The following is a 16,344-nucleotide window of genomic DNA, read 5'->3' on the forward strand; positions in this document are numbered from 1 at the left end:
CTTAGAAAGCCCGAATCCTCAGAAAAGTGTATTTGTTATGATTCCGAATACACACAGGAGACTGGGTTGCACACTCCCAATTACATTTTTGCTTTGTCCCTCAAGCCGGAAAAGTCCTGGGAATTTAAGGGTGATGAGTGTCTTTCTATGCTTGTTCAGACCTTTATTGGCAAAGAGTTCCGGGTCTACACGTTCCAGGCGCACAATTCCAAAGGTTACGATGCATATTTCATCATTAGACAGTTACTGAAGGAAAAGATGTGCCTAGAACTGATCACTCAGGGTAGTAAACTAATGTGTGTGGAAGTTAAGGCCCTGGGCATTCGTTTTCTAGACTCTTTAAACTTCTTGCCCATTAAGCTTGGAAAGCTCCCGCAGGTGATGGGGTTTGAAGGGTGCAAAGGGTATTTTCCACATTTTTTGAACACTTTCGAAAATCAAAATGACGTGCGGCCTATGCCCTATGTGTGGAGCACTATGGTGTAGAAAGCATGATGCCCAGGGAAAAAGCAGAGTTTCTCGACTGCTAGCAGGCCCACAGGGAGGAGAATTTGACTTGCAGAAAGAGCTTGTGTATTACTGTCAGCAGGATGTCAAAATTTTGAGACAGCTTTGTATCCTATACAGAAAAGAGATTATGAAAATGATGGAGAAGGGAGATCTAGTAGAGAGAGAACCTGGTAAATTCACCGAGATAAAACTGTGTATAGATCCATTCTGGTACATAGCACTGGCATCTGTCTGCATGGCTGTGTACAGGTTTATGTTTCTGGAGCCTAACACGGTAGCTCTTCTCCCTCCAGACAATGATCACAGGCAGAAAAAGATATTCGACCCCATCTGTTCAGTGGCTGTTGTATACCTCTCACAAAGAAACTATACAAATACGGCATGCTTTACAGGGTGGGGAACTAGAGGTAGGCTCCTACTCTTTAGAGGGTTATGCCAGTGTTGACAGGGTACACGCAGCCTTAGAGTTTAACGGGTGTTCTTTTCCACGGTTGTGTCACCTGTCATTGTGAAAAAGCACAAAACCCTATGACGGGGACAACTTTTGGGTTTCTTTATTACAAGACGCAGCTCAAGACCGACTATCTGAAACCACTTGGTTTTGTAGTGAGGACTCTTTGGGAGCAAGAGTGGGAAGTGAGGACAGAAACAGACAGGGAGCTTGCAGGTATTTAAAATGAGCCCAGTTGCCCTAGCCTCTCGTGCCTAGGGATGCTCTTTTTGGGGGGAGGACAAACGCTATCCGCCTATATTACAAACTTAACTCCGGGGAAGAAATCCACTATTATGATTTTACCAGCTTCTACCCTTTTGTAAAGAAAACCAAAGAATACCCTATCGGACACCCCGATAGAGTTTATGACAAATTTGGACCCCTTGCAAATTATTTCGGAATTTCAAAAGTTAAAGTGTACCCCACACAAGGCTTCTTTTTCCCATTGTTACCTGTCAGAGTGGGTGGCAAACTTATGTTCCCGATATGCCGAACCTGTGCGGAAACCGAGCAGCGGGAGATGTGCATCCATACTGATGAGGAGAGGGCCATCCTGGGGACTTGGTGCACGGTGGAATTGAACGCAGCCATAGCGAAGGGGTACGCGGTGGCAAAAATATATGAAATCTGGCTTTTTAATGAAAAATCTGATGAACTCTTTTCAGAGTACATCAAATGACACCTCCGCCAGAAACAAGAGGCTTCAGGGTATCCCAGCTGGTGCACAGACAAAGAAAAACAAAATAAGTACATGAACTATTTCTACCAGAAAGAAGGCGTGCGTTTGTGCCAACACGAGATCAGGTTTAACCCCGCTAAACGCCAAATCGCTAAACTCTTTCTAAATTCCCTCACGAGCGAGATCCCGCCAGATCAACACATCACCGAGTTTGTGTCGGCAGGCCCGAAAACGTACGGGTATAAGCTGTCGGGAGGAAAGGCCTGTATGAAAGTCAAAGGTATTACCCTGAACTTGGCAAACTGTCAAAAGATCAACTTTGACAGTTTGAAAGATCTAGTCCTGGACTATTGCACGGGCCTGCGAGAAAACACCTCAAAAAAGAGAGAGGTGCAGCAGCCCTCTATCGTAAGGAACAAAAATCAGTGGTAAATAGAGACCAAAACCCTTAAGAAAACACAGAAAGTCATTTACAACAAGAGGGTCCTAGGAGAAGGGTTTAAAACCCTGCCCTATGGATTTTAAAATGGATACGAGGTGGAAACACCCCTTTTCTGCAATTCTCGCGGGGCCTAGCAACTCTGGGAAAAGTTACTTTGTAAAAAATGTGTTGGATAATGCCAAACAAAACATTGTCTGTTATGCCTGAGAATATTGGATAACATGGCTAGAAAAAGCATTGCAAGATACACATGTCTGGGCTTGTTGAAACACATTTTGAGCAAGGCTAGGCATGCCCAAGAATTTAAATGTATTTTTTACAAAGTTCATCACCATCCGGTCGTTTTGCACTAAGTCGTTAGAATACAATTTTAAAATCCGGTCACAAGATAAACCCTTGCTCCGATGATGTAAGAAACACTCAGTGATAGCCGCAGGCGACAGAGCGGGGGTCTTGTAATTGTCTATTGTGAAACACAATGCCTGTGGCATTTTTGTTTAAAAATTTCAGAATGCTTTTAGGAAACAACATGCTCTTCGGGGGGTGCCCGTATGAGTCTAAAAACTCTCCACAGTTATGCTCCGCCAGACACAAGGCAAGCCAGTGTTCACCAGGTTGGTTGTGTGGATGCGCGATACAAACCTAGGGGTCTCTGAGACAGCTTGTCGCCAGGGAGCCAAATCACAAGGGAACACATCTAAGAAATTCTTTTTTGTGTAAGGCACCTTGATAAGACACACGAGAGCTGCACGGTGTCCATGTTCACATATGGTCAAGCAGAACGTCTCTCCTCTGATTTCTCTCTATGATGTTGTCAAAAACCCCATGCACGATCAGATTGATGGTGATGGTTAAAGCCTTCCCATAACGTATTTCTGCTCTCAGGTTCCCGGTTTGAATCAGGGAATAGTCATCGGCGCATTCCTGGTCGGGAGACAGGTCAAAGGCAAACAAGGTGTAACCCTGTGGAAACTCCTCACGGTCGATTAACAGAGAACGATCTGTCATGTGTTTACCAGCGTCTGTACCAGATTCATGTATTCTCTCACGCAGCATCCTGCCTCGAAGTCTGGTTGCAGAGGCTTGGTTGGTATCTGTTCACCATCCACATACAAGGCCACAAAATTAATATCATAATGTTTAAAATGAAAGAGATTTTTAGTGTAACTTCCACTCAAGGCATAAGACAAACCCTAGGACAAGCATTTTGGGTAACTGTCCCAAAAAACAGGTTCTCCTGGTTATTGACCCTGCTGCCCACGGGGATGCTAAACACTTTCATTCCCACACGGTCCACGGGATATTTAGCATTTGTGGTAAGCAGGGACTCTGCGTGCCCCAGACGAACACTCAGGGCCACCCGTACTTTCTTCACAAAAAGGGATGCTGATACAATGTGCAATTTAAAGCCTTCGGCTGCACTGCCCATTAAACAGAAAGCGTCTTATCTGCATGTCAGTTTAAATTTTCACATCCACTCCGTTCAACAAATGAGACGTATCTGTTCTGATCTGTCTTTATTTCAATGGTAATGGTATCGATGTGGTGTTTTCTGACAGGAACGTGATGAGGTTTATCGTAGGTGATGGTGACAAACTCATTGTTCCTTCCTCAGACAGGGACACAGCGTAACAGGGGAACAGAAAAGTCCCTCACAAACTGGTGTTCTACAATATCTGTGTGCAGATACAGGGAATTAACCCCCCCTGTGATGTCTGCCCAGAAGGGGAATTTTTGGACGCTGCGCTTGGGGCCCAAACCTAGAATGTTAGCTAGCTCCCTGCTGGTAGAAAACATAAAAGTAAAATCAGCGGATTTAAGGCTAACTTTTCTACCCACAGGGTCATCGTTCATGACCACCTCAGGCGGTGGGGGATGACGAGCCATGGTACTGTTCATATGATCCAATCATTCGGGTATGGACGAGTAATAACCTCATCGTAGGATAAAACTCTATGCCATATCTTCAAAGGTGATTTCAAAAGGGGTGTCCTCGTTGATAGCGTTCCAGCTGTGCGGGTGTTGTATTTCCACTAACCCCACCTCCCAGGCACCCGGGAGATCCAAGGGCTTAATTAGCTGTATTGTAAAGTTCGAGCTGGTGTTTTGAGGAAAAACTGCAGAGCTGGCATTGCTGGGCAAAGTCATGTAAAACCCGCTGTCGCTCATTTTTCGCTCCCTCAGTCTTTGCAGGAGGAATCTTTTTGTTTGTTTGTGTCTAAACGTCAGAATTGAGAAGCTTCCACCCAGCTGGTAAACTTATCGCCCCCCCGCAAACCATTTCACCAGTAGCTGCTTTTTTCTCCCTTTTCCTTTCTCCGCTAGAACTTTTTTGATCCTGCAAATCTTGTCTTGTTTGGGGTTTACTTTTTGTAAATCTTCAGGGTAAAAAGATCCAGTAACTGTCTCACCCTCGTAATCTTTTAATCGGTATACAGGTCTCGGGCTCCTGGTTAAGGCTTCATCCACTATAAATATCTCATTGGTAAACGTCTGTTCACAACCTTTTTCAAAAGCTCCTTTGGTTTTAGATAGTCTCACGTGGTCGCCTTTTCTAAAAGGGGCAACAACCGGTTTTATTTTAAAACCGTCTCTATCGACCGGTTTCCATATCTTCAGAGAATTGGAAGGGTTAACATCAGCGGGTCTGGTACGTAGAGTTCTGTAAAAGCTCTGGTTGTAACTCTTCATAAAGTCAGGTAACAGGTCAATGTGGCGAAAGGCGTTATGGGCTGTAAAATATCGCCACATCCTCCACATCTTTTTCAAGTTGTGTTAAAATCGCTCCACAACCCCTGCTTTGACTTCATTATCAGTAACAAAAAGCGTTATCGCTGTGCCGTTTCAACAATCTGCTAAAAGGTTTGTTTCAAAATTCTTTCCACCGATTAGTTTGTCATTTTTGAGGCACGCGACCTTGGCTAAAAATAGCTTTAAAGGCCTTGGATTCCTCACCGCTCATCTTGTCTTTTAGGCCTAAGGCCCAGGCATATTTGGATAGAATGTCTATCACTGTTAAGATGTACTTAAAACCGCTGTTGTGTTTGGAGAAGCGGTGCATACGGACCAAATCTGCCTGCCATTGCGCGTCCACATCTGAAACAACGGTCCTGGTTCTTTTAAAACGTATTTGAGCTGGTTTGTGTAAAGTGTAAGCATCCTGGTGTGAAAGCCAAGCTCTTACCTGTCTTCTATTTAAAGTTTTAGGATGCTTTTTGGCCACTTGAAAAAGAAGACTGACCCCGTCAAAGCCCCCAACTTTCCTGGGGGTTTAACAGATTTTCTTTAACAGAGCCGTCTGTGGAGACATGACTGTTCCTGGGACCGTCTTTTACGAACACAAGTATGGAGGGGGACACGTTCATTCTGACACATTTAAATAAGTTTTATTAATCGCCTGGTTTAACACAATCTTTTACAGCCGCCTGAAACAAAGGATGCCATGATCTCTACCATGAGGGAGTCTGAGCTGGTTCATTCTTCCATTTTTGTCCTTCTCTGGATTTTCCTCTTGAGATCTGGGTCTCAGACAGGAGCAAAAACAGCTGATGCGCGATGGATTTACTCCCACAGGGCTACCGATGTGTAACTTCTCAAAGGCCTCTAGAAAGGCATCGTCGAGCTGTTGAGAGATTTTCAGACAAAAAAACAGTGTAAGCACCCCACTGCCTGTTTTTAGATTTATGCAATGCCAGGTCGATTCCTAACCCCATTACGCCCCCATGATCGACCGTCGCTTCTTAATCATTCATTTACCTGAGCGCCGTCTTTCCCGTTCACCTTGTGACTCCCCCAAGCCACAATCGCCTTCCAACTTTAGGGCATGGACAATGAGAGGCTGTCACACTCATCGGGGTGCCTCACAAAGGTTTGGATTTTGGGGTCGGGTTCCGACGTATCCATCAAGGGTTGAGTCAAAGGGCCCTCCTCGGAACTGTCACTACCGTAGAGCTTTCTCCACACAACTCCAAAGGTCCTCGGAGCTAAAACAAAATCTGAAGGTCTCACGGGGGTGGTAAAGGAGTCCATGTTTCCTCTCAGCCTTTCCACAATTTCTAAAACATGTCTTCTTGGTAAGAGATGGCGTCCTCTGCCCAGCGCTGGGACTTATGGGGTGATGGTGCTGCACTCTGATTGGCAGAGGGCGTTGGGAGGAGTTCTTAGAGGGCTCACATGACCCTCTTCTGGACGGTTCACCCAATCCGAGAACCTGCCCCATTTTGGTCAAATCTCTTCTCGGGGCGGTCCTCTGCAGCCGAAACCCATCGCGATTAGTAGAAGGTGGTGGGAGGAGTTCTTAGAAGGGTCACACGAAGCACTTCCAGACGGGTCACCCCACCCCGGACCTCCCCCCAGTTGGTCAAATCTCCTCTCGGGGTGGTCCCCAGTGGCTCAAACCCCTCCTGATTGGTAGAGGGCAGTGGGAGGAATTCTTAGAGGGGTCACACAAACCACTTCCAGACACATCACCCCACCCCGCAACTCCCCATGATTGGTCAAACCTCCTCTCGGGGTGGTCCCCAGTGGCTCAAACCCCTCCTGATTGGTAGACGGTGGTGGGAGGAATTCTTAGAGGGGTCACACAAACCACTTCCAGACACATCACCCCACCCCGGAACTCCCCATGATTGGTCAAACCTCCTCTCGGGGTGGTCCCCAGTGGCTGAAACCCCTACTGATTGGTAGATGGTGGTGGGAGGTATTCTTAGAGGGGTCACACGAACCACTTCCAGACAGGTCATCCTGCCCTGGAACTCCCCCTGATTGGTCAAATCTTCTCTTGGGGCGTTCCTATCAGGGCAAAACCCATCCCGATTGGTAGAGGACAATGGGAGGAGTTCTTAGAGGGGTCACATGACACACGTTGCTTCCGGTCATTTGTCTGCCTTGACCCTGGAAGTAATACCTCATGGCTTGGGACTTCCAGTGACCGGTGGGCAAGGCTTACGAGGGCCAAGGGTGGGGTTAACGTTTGATTGATGGCAGGGCCCTTATACTACTGGACCGCCTTGTTCTCTTTGTCTCCCGCTTCATTCCCCAAGCACTCGGCCAGGACAGATGTCATTTAGGACCTCAGTTGCCACCAGCTGGACAGAGGGACTTGGGTCTTTCTTGAGGACCTGGAGAGCTGAAATGACAGAGGACAACATGTTAGTGAACAGACTGTCAAATCACAGCTAAGCGTGATCACAGAATCTTGAAGTACCAGAGCAGAATGATCACATGATAAAATGTGAAACTGGGCTCAGTCCTTCTATTGGGATGGAAAATACATGAGAGATGAATATGCCTCACTTTTCATATTGTCACCTGTGCCTGAAATAGCTAGAGACTTACTACCTCTGAATACCACGCTACACAAGCTCTCCAATACAAAGAAAGCTTTAGGTTCCTCCATTGGCTCCCTTCCGTGCTCCCAACAAGCAGGGAGACCCTGACTCGACCAGAAGGTCATCCACTCTGCTGTAAATGGAAGAAGGTCCATTGTTTCAATAGCTTCCACTTTTCAGTTTATTTTCCATCTCTAACCCTGGAATTGAACAGAGGCCAGGTCCAAGCTGGTTTGTGCAGGATGCAGGGCACCTACTGGAAGAAAAATTGCTGGTGGGAAATTTGGGGTAGCAGAAAGTGGCTACAATTTCTCCTCACCTGGGGAGACCACAGAGAGCCAATAAAGCCCAAAGAGTGGATAGCACTGGCTGCGGAGGGGGCCTTGGCAACCAGGAGACAACCAGGAGATGCACGGACTCATATCACACCCTCTGCAGCTGCCTCCTTCAGGGGAAATTAAAGCTGACTTTCTACTGGGCGAGAGTGAATTTGTCCCTTGATGTGTGGCTGATGCACTTTGCACCAGTGGTATCAGTTACTTTTGCTTGTCAGCTAAATTCCTTTAGAACTCACGGATGAGCAGAACTTCAGCTGTATTTATTACTTACACATCAGCAGATGTTCCAGGTCCAGCCATTTCATATGCTGCCTGTCTGTGTGTTCCAGGATGATGCCTAAATACACAATGGAAAACAAACAACAACCATAAAACCTTCCCTTGTTGAGTGCAAAGTGATATTAGCAGCCCTAGACAGGTCTTTGGCCTCTCCTACTGTGGGCCTAAGGGTGAGCTGTGGGCAAGAGGATGTTAGTGCAGTTTAGAGTCCACACTGAAGAGAATGAGAAAGACTTTTTTTTTTTTTAAGAATGTTTACACAAAACCCATTTGCTTCCTCTTGCCACTGCTGTCACTTATTGGAGACATACTAAGCTAGTGTCTTGGTCTAGTGGTCTGAGCAAAGGACTGGGGCCAGGAATAAGTGAGTTCTAAGCAGGGATCCCACAAGGTGACTGATAGGTGAGACTTAGGCCACAATGCCTGCCTGTCTCACCTGGGTATGCTTGGGAGAAGAGGGCACAGGGCCAAAGCGGAGGAAACTTTTGCCTCCTTGACAAGGTGGTGTGGCCAGGAACCTGACACAGCAGGCGCTGAGGGCATGTGGGCTGCATGCCTCCCAATGATGAAGTAGTAGTGAAGAGCACTGAGCAACACTGTGGGTGGGTCTGCACTTTGAGCGAGGGGGATCACTCCCAGTTCAATGGGACAGGCCCACACTAGCTCGCACAGCGCTCGCATGCTAAAATTAGAATGTAGCTAAAGCAGCACGAGCAGTGGGAGGAGCTAGCCACCTTGAGAATCGACTTTGGGGTTTGGATGGGACATACTTGGGGTGGTTAAACCTCCTGCTGCTCCTGCCACCGCAGCTACTCTCTATTTTTAGCACTCAGGGCTAGTGCGGGTATGTCTCATCAAGCTGGGAATTAGACCCCCAGCTCCAAGTGTAAACATGCCCTATGAGACAGTGTCCCAGCCTCTACTACTAAATGACTGCACCGTGCTTTCCCTGCAACAATCCCAAAGCACTTTATAGCAAGTCATGATTTCCTCCGACCACCACACTGGAGAGGTAGGGATATTAACCTCCCCATTTATGTATGGGAAGCTGAGGCACAGAGAGATTAATGGCAGCTCAGTGCTGCACAGTGGGATTTTTTTCTCTCTCCCTCAATGGGAATACCAAAAGGGACACTGGGCATCATCTCTCACCAGCTAACTTGGCTGCAACTGCCCGGATTTCTTCCCAGCTGCTAAAGAAGTACGTGATGGTGCTTTTGTACAAGTTCTCCAGCAGCTCAGCATTCTCTTTGGCCTAGAGGAAATCAGGGACACATGAGCTCTCTCTGGCTAGAAGTGCCCTTTGACTGCCAGCACATGCTTTTACGAGCCACAGGTAAATCAGAGAAAGAACAGGTGACTGGGTGGACGTGGGAAAAATGGGGATCTGTGGCAGATTTACATTTCCCGTCACCCTCAGTCATATATCCCACTCTGACCGTTATTTCCATTACCCATCACACATCCCCCCCACACCTCTATACCACCACATGCCACTCCAGTCAAGAATCTCAGACACTTCAACAGCTCACTCACAAGGTGTCTGCAAATGTCCACCTGGAGCTCTTCAGGCTTCAGCTTGGCTGTGCCATCAAGGTGTTGATTCACGGCAATTTGGAGCCTCTTCAGTCCCAAAAACGGGACACAGAGGTGAAACGTAGCTCTGCATTCCTGAAAAAAAGAAAGCGTGTCACACCATTTAATTGTTCCCTACTGAGCACTTTGGTCATTCAAAGGGAACTCATCTGCTTGACTGCTCATCTATTCCAGGATAAAAAGGGATTCATCTGGATGTAATTGGCAGAAAACATGCAAGAATGACTAATAGAGGGGAGAGCTTCCACTGCAACCTGGGGGTAGCATCAATGTCTTTTTGGAACAGATCTACTTATGAAAGCTGCTTCACCAGGTCTCTCTTCTGTTCTGGGGAGGCAGGGGCCTGGGGTGCAGAGACAGACAGGAATAGAGAGCTGTCGAGCTCAGACCCATGACCTATCCTGGATTCTGGTGAGGCAGCCATGGAGCAACCTGGCGGGAACTGACTCAGCAGGAGGGCAATGAACTGAGGGGAGAATTTGGGCCTCCACAGCAGGAAGGAATAGCAGAGCTCCCCTGGCATTGGGAGGAAGATTCCTTTGGCTTAGTAAATAAGTCACTCTCGGTCTTACCACTGAAACCCTGGGGTTCGGGTTTTGCAGGTGCAGCAGAAGTGTGACCCAGCTCTGTCTAACCTGCTCGGCGAAATAGCCCTTCCATTTTCTTTTGGTCAGGCGGGCCAGGATGCCAAACAGGACAAAGGACAATAAACGAAGAGCATCGTCCTCCTACAGCCAAGAAAGCCCCACAAGTTAGTAACTAAGGGACAATCACATCATGTACTTCGCACAGCCATCTCTTCTACGCTAAAGTCGAGGGATTCCAACTACAGCTAGTCGGAAACACTTTCATGAACTAATTTTTTATTCGAATTTGCTGATTCATCAAACTATTTTAGCGACAGTTCCATTTGGATGAAATTCCTCCAGAAGCCAGGCAGGGGTCCTTCGAAACCTGCCTGCTGTCTTGCCAGTGCACCCATTCAGCTCCTTGGAAGCCCATCTAGCAGGCTGACTGGGATCGTGGGCTTCCAAACCCCCAGCGTCTGGGACCCCAGCTCTCAAATTGGCAACTCCCTGGCACTTCTAGCTCCCACAGTTTCCTGGGTTCCCAGCACCGGGATAGATTGAGAGCAGACTGCCCGGACCCAAGGCTTTCAATAGAGCTCGGCTGAGAATAGTCATTCTGTTTCACAAAGAGTTTTGAAGTTTGGGGAGAGGGATTCCCACAAATAGGAACAAAACCAAAATTTGAAATCTCAGAATTCTCTGCAAAATGGAATCATTCCAACCCTCTCATGTAAAAATGGTATAGAGCAGGCCCAACACTCTCTATTGTACCTTGGAACCCCCTTTTCATGGTTATCTAGCTACCTAATCTAGTATTCAGACTTTCTTTGAGGTTCTCAGTGGCAAGAAAGAAGAACAGAAGGGGGAGACTGTGGAAGCAGGGATGTCATCCCCATCCTCCTAATGTTCTCCTCCTCCGTAAAACACCTCTCTTCCCTGGGGCCGAAACATCTCTTCACTCTGACATGAGCAATGCCCAGGGAGTAAATGGAGTCTAATCAAGATCGGTTGAACTGGGGCTGGAGAGTTCTGGTCACATACGTTGTCAAAGTAGGTCCGGATCTGTTGGGTGAGGTCTCTGAAGGAAGAACCTATGTCCTTCTCTTTCAGCTCCTTCAGGACTTTGGCCACTGCTTTCATGCTCTCGCCAATGACTTCAGAACTGAAAGGGTCACTTAAGGCCCTGATCAGTATGACCATAAGAAACTTCTTGTGCTTTTTCACCTGGACAAACATACGACATTAAAGAACACTTATCACTGATCACACTTCTAATACGTTTTCTTTAGCAGTTATGAAGCTGTGGGAATTTCATCTCCCCCTCCCACCCCGCGGGAGACCTATAGCTATATTTCAGACCAGGTTCCAGCTACAATGAGCCAAACTCGGGGCCATAATACACCTGTGTCATCCTATTATTAGATTCCTAGTTACTTAGATTCCAAGGCCAAAAGGAACCCTTGTGATTATCCGGTCTGACCTCCTGCATAACATTGAACTTCCCCGAAATAGACTCTGTTGGAACTAGAGTGTATCTTTTAGAAAAACGTTCAATCTTGATTTTAAATTTGCTAGTGACAGAGAATCCACTACAACCCTTGGTAAATTGTTCCAATGGTTAATTAAAATTACCATTAAAAATCAATGCCTTATTACCAGTCTGAATTAGTCTAGCTTCATTTTCCCCATTGAATCTTCTTATCCCTTTGTTTGCTAATGGGAAGAACCCATTCTCAAAATGTGCTCCCCATGTGAGTAGTTCTAGACTGTCCTCAAGTCACTCCTTAACCTTCTCTTTGTAAAGCTAAATAGATTGAGCTCCCTGAGTCTATCACTAGAGGTATCTTTTCCAATCCTTTGAGAATTCTTGGGACTCTTCTCTGAATCCTCTCTAATTTATCAGCATCCTGCTTGAATTGTGGACACCTGATCTGGACACAGCAGTCCAGCAGTGCTCACATGAGCGTCATATTCAGAGGGAAAAGAACTTCTTTACTCTTAGTCAAGATTCCTCTCTTTATGCCTCTAAGGATCATTTCAGCCCTTTTGGCCACAACTTCGCATTGGGACACCTTATGCTCAACTGATTCTCTGCCATGACTCAAGTGGTTTTCAGCATCATTGCTTCTTGGGATAGAGTCTCTCATCCTGTAAGTATGGCCTGCATTTTTTGTTCCTAGATGGAGACATTTACACATGGTCATATTAAAGTGCACAGATTGTTTGCTTATGCCCAGCTTAGCAAAGGATCTAGCTTGCTCTGTATTGACTGCAAAGAGGTTACTCGGGTATGTGGGAGAGCAGAATTTGGCCTAGTGCATTGTGTGCAGCCTCTGTAAACTCCGAACAACTGTTTCCCTTGGTTTCTCTAGTTATGCTGCATTCTAGTCAGTATTCTCTCTTACCTTCTCAGGTGCCCCATAGACTAAATTTCCCAGGCCTCTTACAGCCATCTGCCGGACAATGCTGTTCCTATCATGGGACTTTTCTTCCAAGATGTGTAAGACTGGCTTAAGGAACTTCTTCTCCCTGAGCATGGGATCACTCATTAGCTGAAAGAAAATCAACCTGTCCATTAGCCCCAATAGGATCGTTAAGATTGGGAATAGAATTTGAGCCGACATGTCATACACTAAAAAGAACAAGGAGTCCTCCTACAGCCCCAGTCTTGAGGATACAGACAAATATGGCTACCCCTCTGATACTTGGCACATAATACACTGTAACTTTAGTATTCCACACAAATGAGAAAGGTCTACAAAACATGGAGCTTTCCTTTTGGGCACTAAAATAGGGATCCACTCACCTCTTGAGAGCCTCTTAGTGGATGGGTATGGTATCACAGTCCTTTTCTCACCCCTGGTGCACCCTGCCAGCCGACCTCAGTGAGTCTTCTGTGGCTCAGGCCTCTGGCTGAGTCCCAAAGTCCAAATGAACCCCTTCTGGGGTAGTCCAGAACAGTCCCATTGCCCTCACTAGGGTCTCCAGCCCCAGCTCCGGGTCCTTTACATTCTGCCCTTTGTTCAAGCTCTCCATTAGCATTGTCCTCTCCATGGGGCTTATGCCACTGTTGGTGGTAGGGGAACCTGGGCCTGCCCCTAACTCTGGGTTCCAAACCATGGATCCTATAAACAGGAGCTAGGCACTGCTTGATTTCAGTTCATTGTCGCTTCTTCCTACCCGCCACTTTTAGCTTCACCCTCACCTCAGGGTTAAAGTTCTTCGGGACTCTCTTCCTGAAAACCCAGCTTAAGTAAAGGCTGCCAGAATCAAACTCTGGCTGTCCCCTGAATTTCTGTGGCCAGAGAGCAGCGCCCTTTCTTGCCCCTCCAGTTCCTGCCAGAAACTGACCTGCTAAAGCCCTTCATAGAATCATAGAATCATAGAATATCAGGGTTGGAAGGGACCTCAGGAGGTCATCTAGTCCAACCCCCTGCTCAAAGCAGGACCAATCCCCAATCAAATCATCCCAGCCAGGGCTTTGTCAAGCCTGACCTTAAAAACTTCCAAGGAAGGAGATTCTACCACCTCCCTAGGTAACGCATTCCAGTGTTTCACCACCCTCCTAGTGAAAAAGTTTTTCCTAATATCCAACCTAAACCTCCCCCACTGCAACTTGAGACCATTACTCCTTGTTCTGTCCTCTTCTACCACTGAGAATAGTCTAGAACCATCCTCTCTGGAACCACCTCTCAGGTAGTTGAAAGCAGCTATCAAATCCCCCCTCATTCTTCTCTTCCGTAGACTAAACATTCCCAGTTCCCTCAGCCTCTCCTCATTCACCTCCTTTTAGCCGAGCCTGATGGGCTCGGATTGGCTGCTTTCATGAGGCCTCTCTAGACAGACCCAGATTGGGGGCTTCTTTTCCTGGGGCAGGGTGTAATAGGACCACGGGGCCTCTTGTAAGGAGCCTTAAAGCCCAGGTACAGCCCGTCATAGGCACAGAGAGGTTGTTTTTCTTAGAACCAGATAAGCTCCGAAGATAGTTGCTTAGCATAAGTGGGAAATATGATGCAGATGTTGGAGGAAGACTGTGGAAAGGGAGGATGCTCCAGCAGGTATCCCCACACTAGCCTAGGACTTAGGAGACCCAGGTTCCATTTCCTGCTCCCTCAAAGACTTCCTGTCTGACCTTGGGCAAGTCACTTAGCCCTTCTGTGCATCAGTTCCCTGCCTGTAAAATAGGAAACATAGTGCTTCCCTACCTCGCAGGAGTGTGGTGGGGATACAGACATTAAAGAGTTTGGAGGTCCTCAGATACTAGAGTAATGAGAACCTAAGATAGACATTAATGTAGTTGTAGGTTGCTTGGTTGGTAGTATTAGGACGCTCGGTTCATTCAGAAGATGTGCTGAGCTAAACCAAAATCAGGAGCTGTTGGTTAGGATCAGCACTAGGACTTGGCAGAAGAGGTCCACTCATTCAAACTCCGTCCGTATCTCTCTCAGCCAGCACCTGTGGTTGTGTAGCTAGTATAGGCAATGATGGTAATAAAAACCACAGAGAGAGAAGGACTCAGAAAGGTATCGTGAAGTTCCTGGTGAGGTTTCCATATAAAGGAGGAGCTATTCTACCGTCTAAAATGACAATTACTCCTATGAACTGAACTGTACAACTCCCGAAAGAAAGGCAGACAAGAGTCTAATGGTGAAACTGCTCTTCAGAGCCCTGTGTCTTACCTGGGCAAGGAAAGCTGTGCTGGTGACTCGGTGGTTTTCTGAGGGGGAATTCACCCAGGGGAGGAGGCTCTGTATGATCTCAGGTGTTATGAGTCCAGATCTTAGCAGAAGACTGGAAGACAAAAGAAACCGCTCATGGGCTAGATTGCACACTTCAAAAACTCAGCTGCTCTGAGCATACAGCTCTGATAGCTAGGAGTGGGAGCTGTGTGTTTCCACCCAGGACACCCCCGCACCCCCTGCCCACAAAACTATAAACGGGAGGTTCCCTCTCAGCCACTCTATTGGCTACTCATTCCCAAGGATAAAATGATGCCTCCTAGATCTCTTACCTCACCAGCAGACACACTCCCTCATGGTGAGTCTTGGGGTTTTCCACAAGAGTCCAAGTCCTCTGCTTCCTGAGCGCTCTCACCAGTCTCTCATTGCCACCCTTGAAAAGCACAGATTCTAATGCTTTGATAGAAAGCCTGGGGAAAGAGAGGCACAGAACTGCAGCAATCAGGAGGAAGGTGCAGCTTGAACAGAGAGTCAGGAAGCTCCAGTTACTTCTCAGGTCTGCTGTTCAATCGGCAGTTCATCCATTGGCAATGTCCTGGACACCAGTGTCCCTGGAAGGACTTGATGCTGGGAGGTAAGTTTCAGTCTCATACATCTCATAGTTTTGCTAGGGACAAAATTTTGCAGTCCTTTTTCTCTTTCTGCAAGCAGTATGGGCACTAGCAGAGTACAGTGATATGGAAAAGATACATGATCAGGACCCAGAAACAGGGGGCATAGAGTGTGGTGAGCACTAATGGACATTTTGGGGTCATATCTCCAGATATGAGGTGACAGAGTGCTGAGGGTTTGCACTTGAGTCAGCACTCTGGTCACTATTTGTACTAATTCGGTTCCTCACAGAAGGCCTAATTGGATAGAGGTGTACCCGATTACGAGGTCAGATTGGGGCTAGTGAGTCAAGAAACCAATCATTCCATTAACAGGGAAACTGTATAAAAGGATATGGGCAGGAGCCCTTTGAGGGGAACAGACAGAGAAAGAAACTTGGGTGACCAGATGTCCCGATATTTGGGGCTTTATCTTATACAGGTGCCTATTCCTTCCCCCGCCCCCCGCTCCCACCCCCGTCCTGATTTTTCACACTTGCTGTCTGGTCACCCTAAGAGAAACAGAAAGACAAAAAGCTAGGAGAGCCTGACAAAGTGAGGTCTCTGAGTGGAAACACCTTACCCCCCACCTGACTTTTGGAGAAGAGTTTAGAAAGTTGAGATACAATATAAAGGTGCTATGTATTGGTAGGGGGATTAAATAGACTATACGTTGGTGTTTACAAGCAAAAAAGTCTCAACGCAGTCTGTGTTTGTGGAAGATGTGGGGGTGCAACACCCCTCTCTGTCACAGCTGGGGGCTCATCAGGGATTTCCCT

General features: G+C 47.0%; 1 pseudogene; it reads right to left on the bottom strand.

Annotated features, from left to right (window-relative positions):
* LOC141975291 (uncharacterized) overlaps positions 1–15,296 on the bottom strand; it is a 62,604-nt pseudogene extending 47,308 nt beyond the window's left edge.
* Between the last annotated feature and the right edge of the window lie 1,048 nt (positions 15,297–16,344).

Source organism: Natator depressus, chromosome 20, assembly GCF_965152275.1.
Source record: "Natator depressus isolate rNatDep1 chromosome 20, rNatDep2.hap1, whole genome shotgun sequence".
Taxonomy (NCBI): Eukaryota; Metazoa; Chordata; order Testudines; family Cheloniidae; genus Natator; species Natator depressus.